This window comes from Hemiscyllium ocellatum, assembly GCF_020745735.1.
Source record: "Hemiscyllium ocellatum isolate sHemOce1 chromosome 27 unlocalized genomic scaffold, sHemOce1.pat.X.cur. SUPER_27_unloc_24, whole genome shotgun sequence".
NCBI classification, from domain to species: Eukaryota; Metazoa; Chordata; class Chondrichthyes; order Orectolobiformes; family Hemiscylliidae; genus Hemiscyllium; species Hemiscyllium ocellatum.
Window position 1 is genome coordinate 559749 of NW_026867492.1, and position 14272 is coordinate 574020.

The 14272-nt window shown below is 45.4% G+C and overlaps 1 non-coding gene across 1 annotated transcript; it reads right to left on the reverse strand.

Moving 5' to 3' along the window:
- Nucleotides 1-5280: 5280 nt before the first annotated feature.
- On the reverse strand, nucleotides 5281-5352 carry trnae-uuc (transfer RNA glutamic acid (anticodon UUC)). The gene has a single exon. It is a non-coding gene; the product is annotated as a tRNA-Glu (tRNA).
- Between the last annotated feature and the right edge of the window lie 8920 nt (nucleotides 5353-14272).

Below are 14272 nucleotides of genomic sequence, written 5' to 3' on the forward strand. Positions count from 1 at the left end.
GGCGAGAGAGAGAAGGGAGGGACCTTTGTTCACTTGAGCAACTGGAGTGAATTCAGGGAGGGAGCAAACTCAGGTATGAATCTTAATTATCCGGGTGAGTGAAGATGGAAGTATAGGATGGGGTTGTTTTCCCTAGTGCGGCAGAGTCTGAGGGGTGACTCACTGAGTAGAATTGCTTGTTCGGAGTTTCTACTCCGACTGACAGTGATGACATTTATAATCTCTTTTTACAGAGTATTTGAAGATAGAAGTTTCAAATCAACAGATGAAGGACTTATGCCCAAAACATCAACTCTCCTGCTCCTCAGATGCTGCCTGACCTGATGTGCTTTTCCAGCACACTTCTCGACTCACTGTACAGCATCTGCAATCCTCGCTTTGACATCAATATCTGAAAGTCACTCAATCCATCAGACCTCAGCTATTTTCAACTTAGATTCTGTGAGAAGGAGCAAAGCTTTTTGGTTCCTGTTTCAATACATTTTCAGCATCAGTGGGACTGGATGAGAGACCCGACTGTTGAACTGCACTGAGTGTGGAGCCTGGAAGAGTGATACGGCCAGGAACGAGGAATTCACGGCGGGGAGGAGCTATACACGTGTTTGTGTGCAGCTGAAGCTTTGGCCATGGAGAATCCCGAGGAATCTCGCCCTGTGGAGAAACCGTGGAAGTGTGGCGACTGTGGAATAGGCTTCCGTGTCCCGTCTGCCCTGGAGATTCATCAGCGCAGTCACACCAGGGAGAGGCCATTCTCCTGCACGGCCGCCACCCTGCTGAGGCACCAGCAGGTCCACACGAGGGAGAGGCCATTCTCCCGCCCCGAGTGCGGGAAGGGCTTTACCCAGGCCTCCTCCATGCTGACCCACCAGCGGGTCCACACAGGAGAGAGGCCCTTCAACTGTCCCGAGTGTGGGAAGGGATTCAGTCAAGTGGGCACCATGCGGGAGCACCATCTGCTCCACACCGGGGGGGAGGCCCTTCAGCTGCCCCGAGTGCTGGAAAGCTTTCAGTGATTCCTCTGCCCTGCTGAGGCATCAGCTGGTCCACACGGGGTAATGGCCTTTCAGTTGTCCCGAGTGTGGGAAGGCCTTCAGCGATTCCTCTAATCTTCAGACCCACCGGCGGGTTCACACGACATCTGCAATTCTTTCAGATTTTTATTGAGAGAGAGTTGGAAATTGTTTCGAGAGACCTAAAGAGAGGGGGGAGAAACAGAACAGACATGAACTGTTGATCTCCGTTGTTACTCATAACGTAAAATCATTGTAGTGCGATCACTTCCCTCAAGCATGAATAGAGGGCCTTGGTGACACGTGAGTTTGTGGCGTAACGGTAGTACGTCTGACTCCAGATTAGAAGGTTGCATGTTCAAATCGTGTCAGGCTCACAAACAATCAGCTTCTTACCTTTCAAATCAAGGAAGGATTACATTCACTTCATGTGGAAACTTTCGATCACACGTGAAGCTTTGCTGTCAGTTTGATTTGTGAACACTGTGTCAGGGAGGTGGTGTACCCAGTGTTTGGGTAAATGCTCAGCTCTCCCCAATGTGAGAATGAAAACACCAGCTATTCATCACTCGATTTAAACACAATGCCGCTTCCCTCTGCTGGTGACTGCGTGGTGTGAATAACATTATACCGATATTTTTACAACATAATCAAGAGATTACCAGTTTTGTGTTTCAATCTATCAGGGGTTTCCAGCTCCTCCTGTCATAGCAGAGTGACAGCGAGTTAATATATGTTATTTGTTAACTTCCATGGAGCAGTTTCTCATCGGCCCTTTCGTTTCTTGGTCCAGAAAGAGTTATTGCTGACTCATGAAGCTATCAAAGTTCTGGAGTTTACAGGACCACACCACATTCCTCTCTGCCTCCGCCAGGAATAACGATTGCTCCTGAGACACTCGCATTTCCTGACATTCCTTGGTATCCCCAAATACAATCCATATGTCAGGAAATCACTGGTGCTGCCCTGACATCAGATAGTCGCTGTTGGAACAGAGGAATTATGGGGAGAAAATGAAGAAATCCGAAGTGCAAAGAGACTTGGGAGTTCAAGTCCAGTGTTTTCTCAGTGTAAACTTGCAGGTTGAGATGCACTTTCGCCTGCAACTGCCGAATGTGTGACACCAGCCCATTTACCTATTCCCTCCTCGCTATCTAAGGGGCCAAACTTACCTTCCAGGTGAAGTGGCACTTTACCTGCACTACCCACAACTCAGTGTACTGCATTTACTGCTCACAATATAGGCTCATCTCCATTGGGGAAAACGAAGCATAAACTGGGTGACTGCTTCGCAGAACATCTACGTTCTGCCTGCAAAAAAGACCCTGAGCTTCCAGTTGCCTGCCAATACCACACCCCATCCTATTCCCTGGCCAACATCTCTGTCTCAGGTTTGCTGTGTTGTCCCAGCGAAGCTCAGCACCAGCAGAACGAAGAGCACCGAATATTCCACTTGGAGACCATACATCCCTCCGGTCCCAATATCGAATTCAATAATTCTAGGGCCTGAACGAGACTCTTTTCACTGTCCCGCGTCAGTAAAAGTCCCTGAGAACATCAGAGACACGTCGCAGCGCTGTCAGAGGAGGGGAAGCTGAAATGGAACCACACGCTGCTCATGGGCACATTTCACTATCCCCAACTCACCGCCGCAACTCTTGGGAGAGGAAAGGGAACAAACACCAAAACGCAGTCTCCGTTTTGTGAATCTTCAGAAAATAAGAAACTTATTCATCCCTTCGGATTTTCTATCCTTGGCTGACAGGAATAGGTTTGTCACTCTTTTAGGAGAACATTGCAAGTGGATGCTTTGCAGAAAAGCACCACAATACAATCTGACAGTGACACCTGGTTAATCAGGACCTGGATGTTTTCGATCTTTGAATGTGATGTGCTCCAGAACATTGTTGTTCACAGTTTATATTACTTTTCTTCCCAGTCCCCTGTATCACTTGCTGAAAATGTTTAATCTGCGTCTTGTAATCCTTTCACTGTCTGCTAATGAGAACAGCATTTCTTTGCTTTACCTAAATTACTTTGATCTTGCATACGTCAAGCCTCAAGCTAATTTCACTGGAAACCTCCTCCAGTTCAAAAGCCACCTGATAATGATAGCTCTGTTTTCTGTCACGTAACAAATTTCAGATCGATGTTGTTATTATCGCTTTTACTACTTCAGGTCCCGATTTCGCTCACAGGGCTAGAACAGAACAGTTATAAAATACATTTACCAATCTACGTTCATCCTATCGATTGTATTCACATCATCAACACTTCTCATCAAAATAACTCCAGAGACTTTCATCACAATTTTCTGTGAACATTTCTACTTTAGCTTTCCTGAAAGAACCCCAAATTTCTTTATGTGTTTTCTTATTTTCGGCCTTAATTATTAATCTCTCTTTACATGGAAATGGATCTTTCCCACCCGCTCTACCTCTCATCAATGTGTGCAGTTCAGTTCAGTTTTCCATTAGCCTCCGCTGTTCTGATCAAATCCAGGAGAACAGGAAGCATTGGGGTTATGGTGCAGACATGACAAGCCCAATACTCACCTTTCCTGTTGGACCCATTCCATGAGAAATATTAGACCACAACTTGGGGTCTCTGGTTGTGGCTGAAAAACGTTGCTGCCTTAGACATCCTTTGAGATTCCCCCGACCAGGTTGGAATCCTGCTGAATTTGTTTACTTCGCTGGCGATTTTCAATGACTTCCTGTTGGCTGCATCATCGCTCAAACTTCACAAAACTCTTCTCAATAAAGCCATGTTTTCTCACATCAGGGAATTTATTGCCATGCAGGAAACTCGAGTTCTGAACAAAAAACATAGCACACCCAAAACGTCAGCTCCGTTTACCTTTCCACAGATGCTGCTCGACCCGTTTGCTTTCTGTAGTATTCGCTGTGTTTGTTCTACACAAATGCTGAATTCCATTAAAGAATCTCAAACCCTGTACTCTGGTAACTGACCCTGGTCAGTGGCAATAGGTTCTTCTGTCCATTCCCACCACTTCTTCTCCCATCATTGCCAACAGCCCCTGGATATCTCCAGTTAAACTTCTTCGCTGCAAAGAGAACATTCCCAAACTTGGGAATGTCTCCACAAAGTGGAAATGCCTCATCCATGAACATGATGCAAGTGTTACATGAGGGAAGAGATGTTGGCAAAAAGTTGTCAGTTAGCAGATGTTAAAATGTTCAGGAAATGAAACAGAAATCCCAGTCTCCAGCTTTGTGAATCTTGAGAAACTCTTTGCGAAGTGGAATTAGAGGAGAATGAAAGATGAACTGTCCGACTGAGCAGAGACAGTCCAGACATCATCCCCTTGTTTAAGACACCGGGAGATTGACTCTATAATTCTCGGGACATGAACTGAACAGAAACATTGAAAAAATTCTCGTTCATGCACATCAGGAAAACAAACCCCTTCTTGGCTCCAGATCAATGTGAAAAGTCAGGAACAGGCAAAACACTGAAAGGCACGATGGGCGATGGCCCCGGTGTTGGAGGGCTAATTCCTCGTGACATGGATGTGCCTGCCGATGGTGGGATCAGATTGTCCACCCAACCCACCCCCCGCCCACACCCCCACACCTCCCCCCCCCGTCTTCACAATGAATGGCGTAGGATTTATTATACAAAAGTAGAGGGCAATGATAATTCTGGGCACGGGAGGCTGAATTATGAATGAAAACAGCCTCCTCTAAGAGATTGTGCAAGCGGCAGTAAGAAGACTTTCACCAGTACATAAATCAATGTAATGTTTTGAAACCAAATGCTCGCGATGCGATCTCTGCAACATTGGGGAGACTGGAGAGTCAAGTCACATCTCCGGGACTCACCTGCGCGCCTTTATTGGAAAAAAGCACGGACCGGACCCGGAAGCTGGTGTAGCGCAAGCTTACCTGGGTAGGTTTTTTTTCCGATAAAGGCGCGCAGGAGAGTCCCAGAGATGTGACTTGACTCTCCAGTCTTCCCAATGTGATAGAGATCGCTTCGGGAGCAATGGATACAAAAATATTAAATTTAAACTGTTAAACAAACATAACCGCGTCTATAAACAGACATTGCCAAAAAGCACTGACCTGCTCCGCTGAGAGAGTGAGGATTGTTCACTCTTTTGTAGCTGCAGAAGCAATCATCCCAACACATGCAAACAAATCTGCATCAGGATGCTATTTCAACGAGCTACTTCACATTGCAGTGCCCAGGAATAACGAAGATCAAGAAACAACTGTACAGCGCATTAAGACCCGTTGAAAACTGCTTCCCTGACCGGGAATCGAACCCGGGCCGCGGCGGTGAAAGCGCCAAATCCTAACCACTAGACCACCAGGGAGACGTAAATCCGCTCTTGTAGCTGTGCTGAAAATTGCCTCGCTGCCTGGGAATCGAATCCGGGCTGCGGCAGGAAGAAGACTTTATCCGATCTCGAGAACATTGGGGAGACTGGAGAGTCAAGTCACATCTTCGGGACTCACCTGCGCGCCTTTATTGAAAAAAAGCGCGGACCGGACCCAGAAGCTGGTGGAGCGCAAGCTTACCTGGGTAGGTTTTTTTTCCGATAAAGGCGCGCAGGAGAGGATCCCGAGGAACTACAGTGATAGTGCCTCCCACCCGCCCTCCTCCTCTAACCTTATAATAAGACCCATTGTGGTAAGCAGGTCAGTGCTGCATTTTGCTTGTTCTATTCTTCAGACCTAGTTTTTCTTAAAAGTTACTTTTAGAGGGATGGCAGTGAAGACAGTGCAATGTTCCTCTTGCAACATGTTTGAGGGGAGGGATGCCATGGTCGTCCCTGATGATTACACTTGCCGTAAGTGCACCCATCTCCAGCTCCTCCAAGAGCATGTTCGCGAACTGGAGCTGGAGTTGGATGAATTTAGAATCATTCGGGAGGCAGAGGGGGTCATAGATCGGTGCTTTAGGAAAGTAGCAACTCCAAAGATTGCAGACAGATGGGTGACAGTGAGGGTCTTGGAGAAAGCAGCCAATGCAGAGACCTCCTGCGGTCGTTCCCCTCAAGAACAAGTATACCATTTTGGATACTTGTTGGTACGACGACTTACCGGGGTAAGCAGTGGGGTTCAGGGCTCTGGCACGGAGCCTGTTCCTGTTGCTCAGAAGGGAAGGTTGGAGAAGAGCAGAGCAAGAGTTATTGGGGACTCGATAGTTTGGGGCACAGATAGCCGGTTTCGTGGGGGCGAGAGAGACTCACTTTTGGTATGTTGCCTCCCAGGTGCAAGGGTAAGTGACGTTTCTGATCGTGTTTTCCGGTTCCTTAAGGGGGTGGGGGAGCAGCCCGAAGTCGTGGTCCACATTGGCAGCAACGACATAGGTAGGAAGAAGCATGAGGATGTTAGGCAGGCTTTCAGGGAGCTAGGTTGGAAGCGCAGTGTTCGAACAAACAGAGTTGTTGTCTCCGGTTTGTTACCCGTGCCACGTGATAGAGAGTTGAGGAATAGTGAGAGAGAACAGTTAAATGCGTGGCTACAGGGTTGGTGCAGGAGGGAGGGATTCCAGTATCTGGATAACTGGGGTTCTTTCTGGGGAAGGTGGTATCTGTATAAACAGGATGGTCTCCACCTGAGCCTGAGGTGCACCACCATCCTTTGGGGGAGGTTTGCTAGTGCTCTTTGGGAGGGTTTAAACTAACTCTGCAGGGACATGTAGACTGCAGCTTTAGGGTGCAGGACCTTGAGTGTAGGGAGGTTAGGAACATGGCATCAATCTCGAAGGAGGTTGCCTCTAAACAGGAAGGTGGCTTGAAGTGTATATACGTCAATGTGAGAAGTATACGAAATAAGGAAGGTGAACTTGCAATGTGGGTTGGTACCTGGGATTTCGATGTTGTGGCTATCACGGAGACATGGGTAGAACAGGGACAGGATTGGCTGTTGCAGGTTCCAGTTTTTAAATGTTTTAGTAGGGTCAGAGGTGGGGGTAAAAGAGGGTGTGTGTGGCATTGCTTGTAAAGGATAGTATTACAGCGGTGGAAAGGACGATGAATGAAGACTCGCCATTTGAGGTAGTTTGGGCTGAGGTTGGAAATAGGAAAGGTGAGGAGTTTTCTACAGGCCTAATAGTCCTAGAGACGTAGAAGAAAGGATTGCCGAGGTGATTCAGGAGAAGAGTGTAAGTAATAGGGTGGTTGTTATGGGGGTCTTTAACTTTCCAGATATTGACTGGGAAAGCTATAGCTCTAGTACGTTAGATGACACAATATGTTGACAGGCCAACAAGAGGTGAGGCCGTACTAGATTTGGTTCTGGGTAACGAACCAGGCCAGGTGTTAGAATTGGAGGTAGGTGAGCACTTTGGGGACAGTGACCACAATTCTGTGACTTTTACTCTGGTGATGAAGAGGGATAAGTGTGCACTGTAGGGCAAGATTTATAGCTGGGGACTGGGAAATTATGATGCGGTGAGGCATGACTTAGGATGCGTGGCTTGGAAAAGTAGGCTTCAATGGAAGGGTGCAATCGATATGTGGAGCTTGTTCAAGGAGCAACTATTGAGTGTCCTTGATAAGTATGTACCTGTCAGGCAGGGAGGAAAGGGTCATGTGAGTGAGCCATGGTTTAATAATGAATTGGAATCCCTTGTTAAAGTGAAGAGGGCGGCCTATGTAAAGATGAGGCATGAAATTCAATTGGGGCGATTGAGAGTTATAAGTTAGCCAGGGAGGATCTAAAGAGAGAGTTAAGAGCAGCAAGGAGGGGACACGAAAAGTAATTGGTTGGTAGGATTAGGGAAAACCCAAAGGCTTTCTATAGGTATGTCAGGAATAAAAGAATGACTCGGGTAGGAATAGGTCCAGTCAAGGATAGTAGTGGGAAGTTGCGCATGGAGGCCGAAGAGATTGGGGAGACACTGAATGAATACTTTTCATCAGAATTCACTCAGGAACAGGACATTGTTGCCGATATGAATATTGAAAATTGATGGCTTTGAAGTATGTAGGGAAGAGGTATTGGAATTTCTGGAAAGGGTGAAAATAGATAAGTCCCCTGGGCCTGATGGCATTAATACTAGGATTCTCTGGGAAGCAAGGGAGGAGATTGCAGAGCCATTGGCCTTGATTTTTATGACCTCGTTGTCTACAGGAATAGTGCCAGAAGACTGGAGGATAGCAAATGTGGTTTCCTTGTTCAAGGAGCAGAGTAGGGATAACCCTAGTAAGTATAAGCCGGTGAGTCTCACTTCTTTTGTGGGCAAAGTCTTAGAGAAAATTGTAAGGGATAGGATTTATGAACATCTGGATAAGAATAATGTGATCAAGGATACTCAGCATGGTTTTGTGAACTACGAAGAGCAGAAGAGAAAGATGTATATAGTGTATTTAAGGAGAACAGGTACCTAATAAACCCAGTCCGCTGATTTCTCAATTATGCTTCCAAGTTGACTTCAAAAATTCGGTTTGTCCTTCCCTTTTTTTCCTATTTTATTTTGCGAGTTTTAAAAACTTTCACAATCCTCTAACTTGAGTATAGGAGTTGGGAAGTTTCGTTGTGGCTGGACAGGACACTGGAATATTGTGGAATACATTTGGAATATTGTGTGCAATTCTGGTCTCACTCCTATCAGAAGGATATTGTGAAATTTGAAACGGTTCTGAAGCACCAATGAGTCCACAGTGAGGAGAGGCCCTTCTGCTGCCCCGAGTGCGGGAAGGCCTTTAGTGATTCCTCTGCCATGCGGACGCACTGGTTGATCCACACCTGGGACAACTGTTCTCAAGCCCTGAGTGCGAGATGGCCTTTAGCAGTTCTTCCCACCTGCTGAGACGCCAGTGGGTCCACACCGAGGAGAGGCCGTTCTTCTGCCCCGAGTGCATGAAGGGCTTTGCTCTTTCTTCTGACCTGCTGGCCCACTCGTGGGTCCACATGGGGGAGAGGTTGTTCAGTTGCTCTAAGTGCAGGAAGGCCTTCATCAAACCTCAGACCTGCATGTCTTTGGACAGGACCACCCAGAGAAAACCCACGCAGACACTGGGAGAATGTGCAAACTCCTCACAGACAGTCACTCAAGGCTGGAATCAAACCTGGATCTGCGGCACAGTGAGGCTGCGGTGGTAACCACTGAGCCACTACCTATTGCAACCCGAAGTAGGCAAGCAGGAGGTCGGGAGAATACAGCAAGCCAGGCAGCACCAGGATGTGGAGTAGTCAGCATTTTGGGTATTAACGCTTCTTCAGGGCTTAAACGTTGACTTCTCTATGAGAAACGATTTACGAAATGTTGCTGGGGGTTGGAGGGTTTGAGCTACAGGGAGAGTCTGAATAGGCTGGGGCTGTTTTCAGTGGAGCATTGGAAGTAGAGGAGTGACCTAATAGAGGTTACAAATTCATGAGAGGGATGGACAGGGTAAAAGACAAGGTATTTTCCCTGGGATGGAGGAGTCCAGAACTAGAGGGCATAGGTTAGGGTGAGAGGCGAAATATGTTAAAGGGTCAACTTCTTCATGCAGAGGGTGGTACATACATGAAATGAGCTGCCAGAGTATATGGGTCAGGTGCTGTCAAATGGGACTAGATTAATTTAGGTTATCAGGTCAGCATGGAAAAGTTGGACTGAAGGGTCTGTTTCCATGTTGTATGTGTCTCTGACTACTGGTCCCGATGTAAGTTTAAAAGAGAGTCCAAGTAACTTTGAATACTTCAATCTTGTTGAACTCACCTCCTCAAATATTTCAAATGACTCCCTCCGAGCGATACTGTTTAAACATGCTGAGTTGGACAAAATATCCTATCAAGTTCAACACAAACCCAGAGTTGAAGATGTCAGAAATCACACGATACCGAGGGGACCAAAACTGATCACAATATTCCAGGTGCAGCCTCATCAACGTTCTGTATAACTACACTATATCTTGCCAACATCTATACTCAATTCCCTAACTGATGAAGATTAGTGTGCCTAAACCTTTCTTCACTGCCTTGTGCAGCGATGTTATCAGAGATATAGGATCGACTTTAAACTGATCCACAATCCTGCGACTGGGAGCACTGAAGCAGAGTAGTGCAGTATGAGTGTGCTGGGCGCATAACCGAGGGGTCAAGACCATGTGATGCTATTGCTCAATGTCTCCATAAGCTGCTTTCCTTGGCAAAGGTGCTCTGTTCTGTATCTTGCCTTTGCATCTGCTTCCCAAAGCTTCTTCAGTAGAGCAGTGGCTGCTAGAGCCCAGGAGCTCAACAACCCCCCGGAGCTGGAGAAAACTCCGAGTTCCAAAAGGGGGGCTGGATTTGCTCAAGGCTTGTATCTATTAACTTATTTAAATGGTACCTACTGTATGGGGCTTTGGTTCACATTAAAACCGGAGGGTCATGTCAGAGTGTTTGTTTATATTTAGCAGTGGTAGTTCGTAAAATACACTCCCTGGAGGAGCACCTTCTGTGATGCTGCATTTCTTGCTTTCTGCACTTCCCCATTTATTATCTCCCATCTTGATTGTATATTTTTTTGGTCAAATTTGATTTCATATTTATCAGGCTTGGTATTCACTGTGTGCTACTAATTTGTTTGTTCGAATATTGTCAGTCAAAATTAATGTTGTAATTTCATTTCTGATGTCAGAGTTTGACATTGAATGTGCAGGTGTGAATACCAGTAAGTTGTGAAAATAAATCAAAAACTTGTGGTTTTACAGCAAAAAGAGCAGTTCACCGCTATCAATGGCATTTTCTCATTTCAAGGGGATGAGTTGAGCCTGACCAACAAACCGTTTCAAACAGTCACCCAATTTTATTAATATTTTCGTTATCTTCATTAAAGATAATAACTCCAGCATGCTAAAATTTATACAATTTGTTTATAAAATTTATTTATATGTCCATTGCTCTGCCACATTGGGGAGACTGGATGCCAACTTGCAGAACATTTCAGGAAACAGCTCTCGGACTCCAAACCTAAACGACCGCACCGCCCTGTGGCTGAATACTTTAACTTCCCCTCCCAATCCGTCAAGGGCATGCAAGTCCTGTGCCGCATCCCCCTGCAAGCTCTAGCTACCTGACGCTTGTAGGAAGAACACTTCATCTTTCGCCTTGGGACCCAGCAACTACATGGGATCAATATCGATCTCACCAGTTTCCATATTTCTCCTCACCCTCACTCCCACACCACGCGCCTTGTCCCAGATCCAACCTTCCAACTCGGCATTGGTCTCTTGAGCTGTCCTATATTTTCATCTTGCTTCCCACCTATTCGCTCCACCCTCCTGTCTTACCTCTCACGATAAATCAGCACCTCCATCGACCTATTTCATTCACAGCTACCTCCCCTCCATCCCCATCCCCTTCCCAATTATCTCTCAGCCCCGTTGGACCAACCTTCATTCCTGATGAAGAACTTATGCTCTGAACCAAGACTGTGGTGAAGGAACATCCTTAATAAGAAAGAGTTCCCAATTCAGATTTATTCCCCATTTGTTCCCCCGTTCTTCGAGAATTAAGAAATGTCTTTTTCTTCCACTAGAAAGTGATCTTACACTTTGCGGTGTCTGAAGTGTTATACCACTCCACTTTGTTGCCCACCTTTTAAGAATCCTTTCAACCTGTTTTTCAGACAATGGTGGCGGTGACCAAAAGCAATCATTTCACTCCTCTTCAATGCCCCATTTCTCCTCCTATGAACCACTTTTACAAGTTGTCTGAGTGTACTTGGTTTTCAAAATGTAATTTGGCCGTTGAAGTAAACAGGGTTAGTCTTTATCGATCGCTAGCTTTGTTTGCACCAACTGTAATTATCCACCAATTTGCTGGTTTTTTTGTTCCAGCAGAGCTGGAAACAATGATCTATATTTATTTTGCACTCAGGTGTGAAAACTCATCCCAAGAATCGTCATATTATTATAGTTGATTGATGCTATAACAGGAGGAATTGTGTGGCAGTTTCAGACTAAACTCTTGGCTGGAAAGAATGTAGATTGATGATGAAAGTCAAAAAGCAGAATCTCTGGCCACAATCTATCAGTCTGGCTTGATTAATTGGTGGCTCTTCAAAAGCACTTCCAAGCCATCACCTCAACCACCAAGAGCAGGTAAGTGTGAACACAGCATTCCAACTGTGAAATATATCGCATTGCTTCTTTGTTATTGATCAACAACCTGGAACTCGCTCCTGAACATTATTGCAGACCAAATTATGTGAAGCAATTTAAGTGGCAGCTCAGCGCCACATTTTCAAGGACAGTTTGGGAAGGGTTATTGGCAGAGCCAATGATATTCACATCTCATGAAATAATAAGCAAAGAGGCATGGATAGAGGATTGGCTAACCAATGATACAATTGGGATAAGGGGCATGTTCAGGATAGCAAATTGTAATCAGTAGTTTGCCACAGGGATCAGTGCTGGGGCCAAAATTATTTACAATATGTATTATTTACAATTATTTACTTGGATAAGTGAAGTGAATGCACTGTTGCCAAGATTGCAGAAAAGATGGTTGATAGGAAGGCAGGTGGTGAGAAGACATGAAATATCTGCAGAGGTATATAGACAGGTTAAGCAAATGGCAAATGGAATAGAATTTGGGGAAATGAGGTTGTGCACTTTGCCAGGACGAACAGTGCTGAATGTTAAATGGAGAAAGCTGTTGAGGGGTTTGGAAGCCCATACCCATGCATCTCTTCATCCAAATTCAGTGAGTAATAGGGAAGGCAAATGGGAGGTTGACCTTTAAATAGAGTATAAATGTCGGGAGGTTATAGTGAACCTCTATCAGGCAACAGTCAGGCCAAAACTGAACACTGGGTGGGTCCTTTACCCAAGGAAAGATATACTGACTTTGGTGGCAGTCCAGAGAAGTTTGACCAGGATGAAAAGAATATCATATGAAGAGAAGTGAATTGGTTGGGCCTATACTTATTAGAAGTGAGAAGATTTAGAGGTAACCTTATTTTCACATAAGCGCTTCTGAGGAGACTTGACAGGCTTGATGTGGAAAAGTTTACCTTTGTGGGTGAGTCTAGCACCAGAGGGAATAACCTGCAAATGAGAGATTGCATGTTGAAGACAGATAGGAATTTTTACTGGGGACTGTAAATCTGTGGACCATGTTACTACAGGGGGTTGTTGAGCTTGGGTCGTTAAGTACATCCAAGGCTGTCAGTTTTTGTTTAACTAGTGAGGGAATCGAGGATTATGTGGAAATAGCAAGAAAGTGGAGTTGATCTTTACCAGAGCTAACGTGATCTGAATAAATGGCAGAATTGATTCAATGAGCTGAATTGAATAGTTAATAATAAAGGGGCCAGTACATCCTTCCTGATATATGGGACCCAAAATTGCGTTCAATACTCCAAATGCGGCTTGACCGGAGCCTTACAGAGCCTCAGAAGTATATCCCTGCCTTTATATTCAAGTCTGATCAAAATAAATGCCATCATTGCATTTGCCTCCCCAACTAGTGATTCAACCTTCAAGTTTACCTTGAGAGAATCCTGGAATAGAACTCCATCGTCTCTTTGCACATCTGATTTCTGAATTTTCTCCCCATAATCCTTCTGTTCCAGAGTAGCAGCAGAGATTTTCTGACAAACCGATTTTATTCAGGGATACCAAGGTGTCTCTGGAATTTCCAATATCTCAGAAGGAATAGTTATTCCTGGACAATGCAGAGAGGAATATGGTGTGGTCCTGTAAACTCCAGAACTTTCCAAACTACCTGGGTCAGCAATAACTCTTTCTGGACCAAGAAACAAAAGGGCCACTGAGAAACTGCAAAATCATAAGCCCTCAGAAGCAGAAATTAGGCAATTCAGCCCATTGAGTCTGCTCCACCATATAATCATTCTTAAGTATCAAGGGTTACGGGGAGAATGGGGATGAGAAAGTTATCAGCCAGGATTGAATGGTGGAGCAGATTCAATGGGCTGAATGGCCTAAATTCTGCCAGTTAACTATCCCTGGGAAGAAGGATGTATAACAACAAGCTGTTTCCTGGGACAGATGAGATAAGTTTTTAATAAACTCGTGACAAAAGGACAAGTTAGTCTGTCTGTGGAAGGATGGCCTTGACACCAAGAGGTTAATTGCAGGACAGGCTGTTTCAAACAGACAGCTAAACCTCAAGGCTAAGAAGGTATGCTACACACTGGAGGTCTCTAGCAATGTGGGGAGATGGTGTTAGGATCTAAAGAAACATCACACCACAGATTTCAAAGTGAGGAATCTCCACCAGAATTTAAACCCAGAAAGATGCAGCAGCAGTACTTGGAAGAACAACACTGCAGTGAATCCCTGAACACTTCCA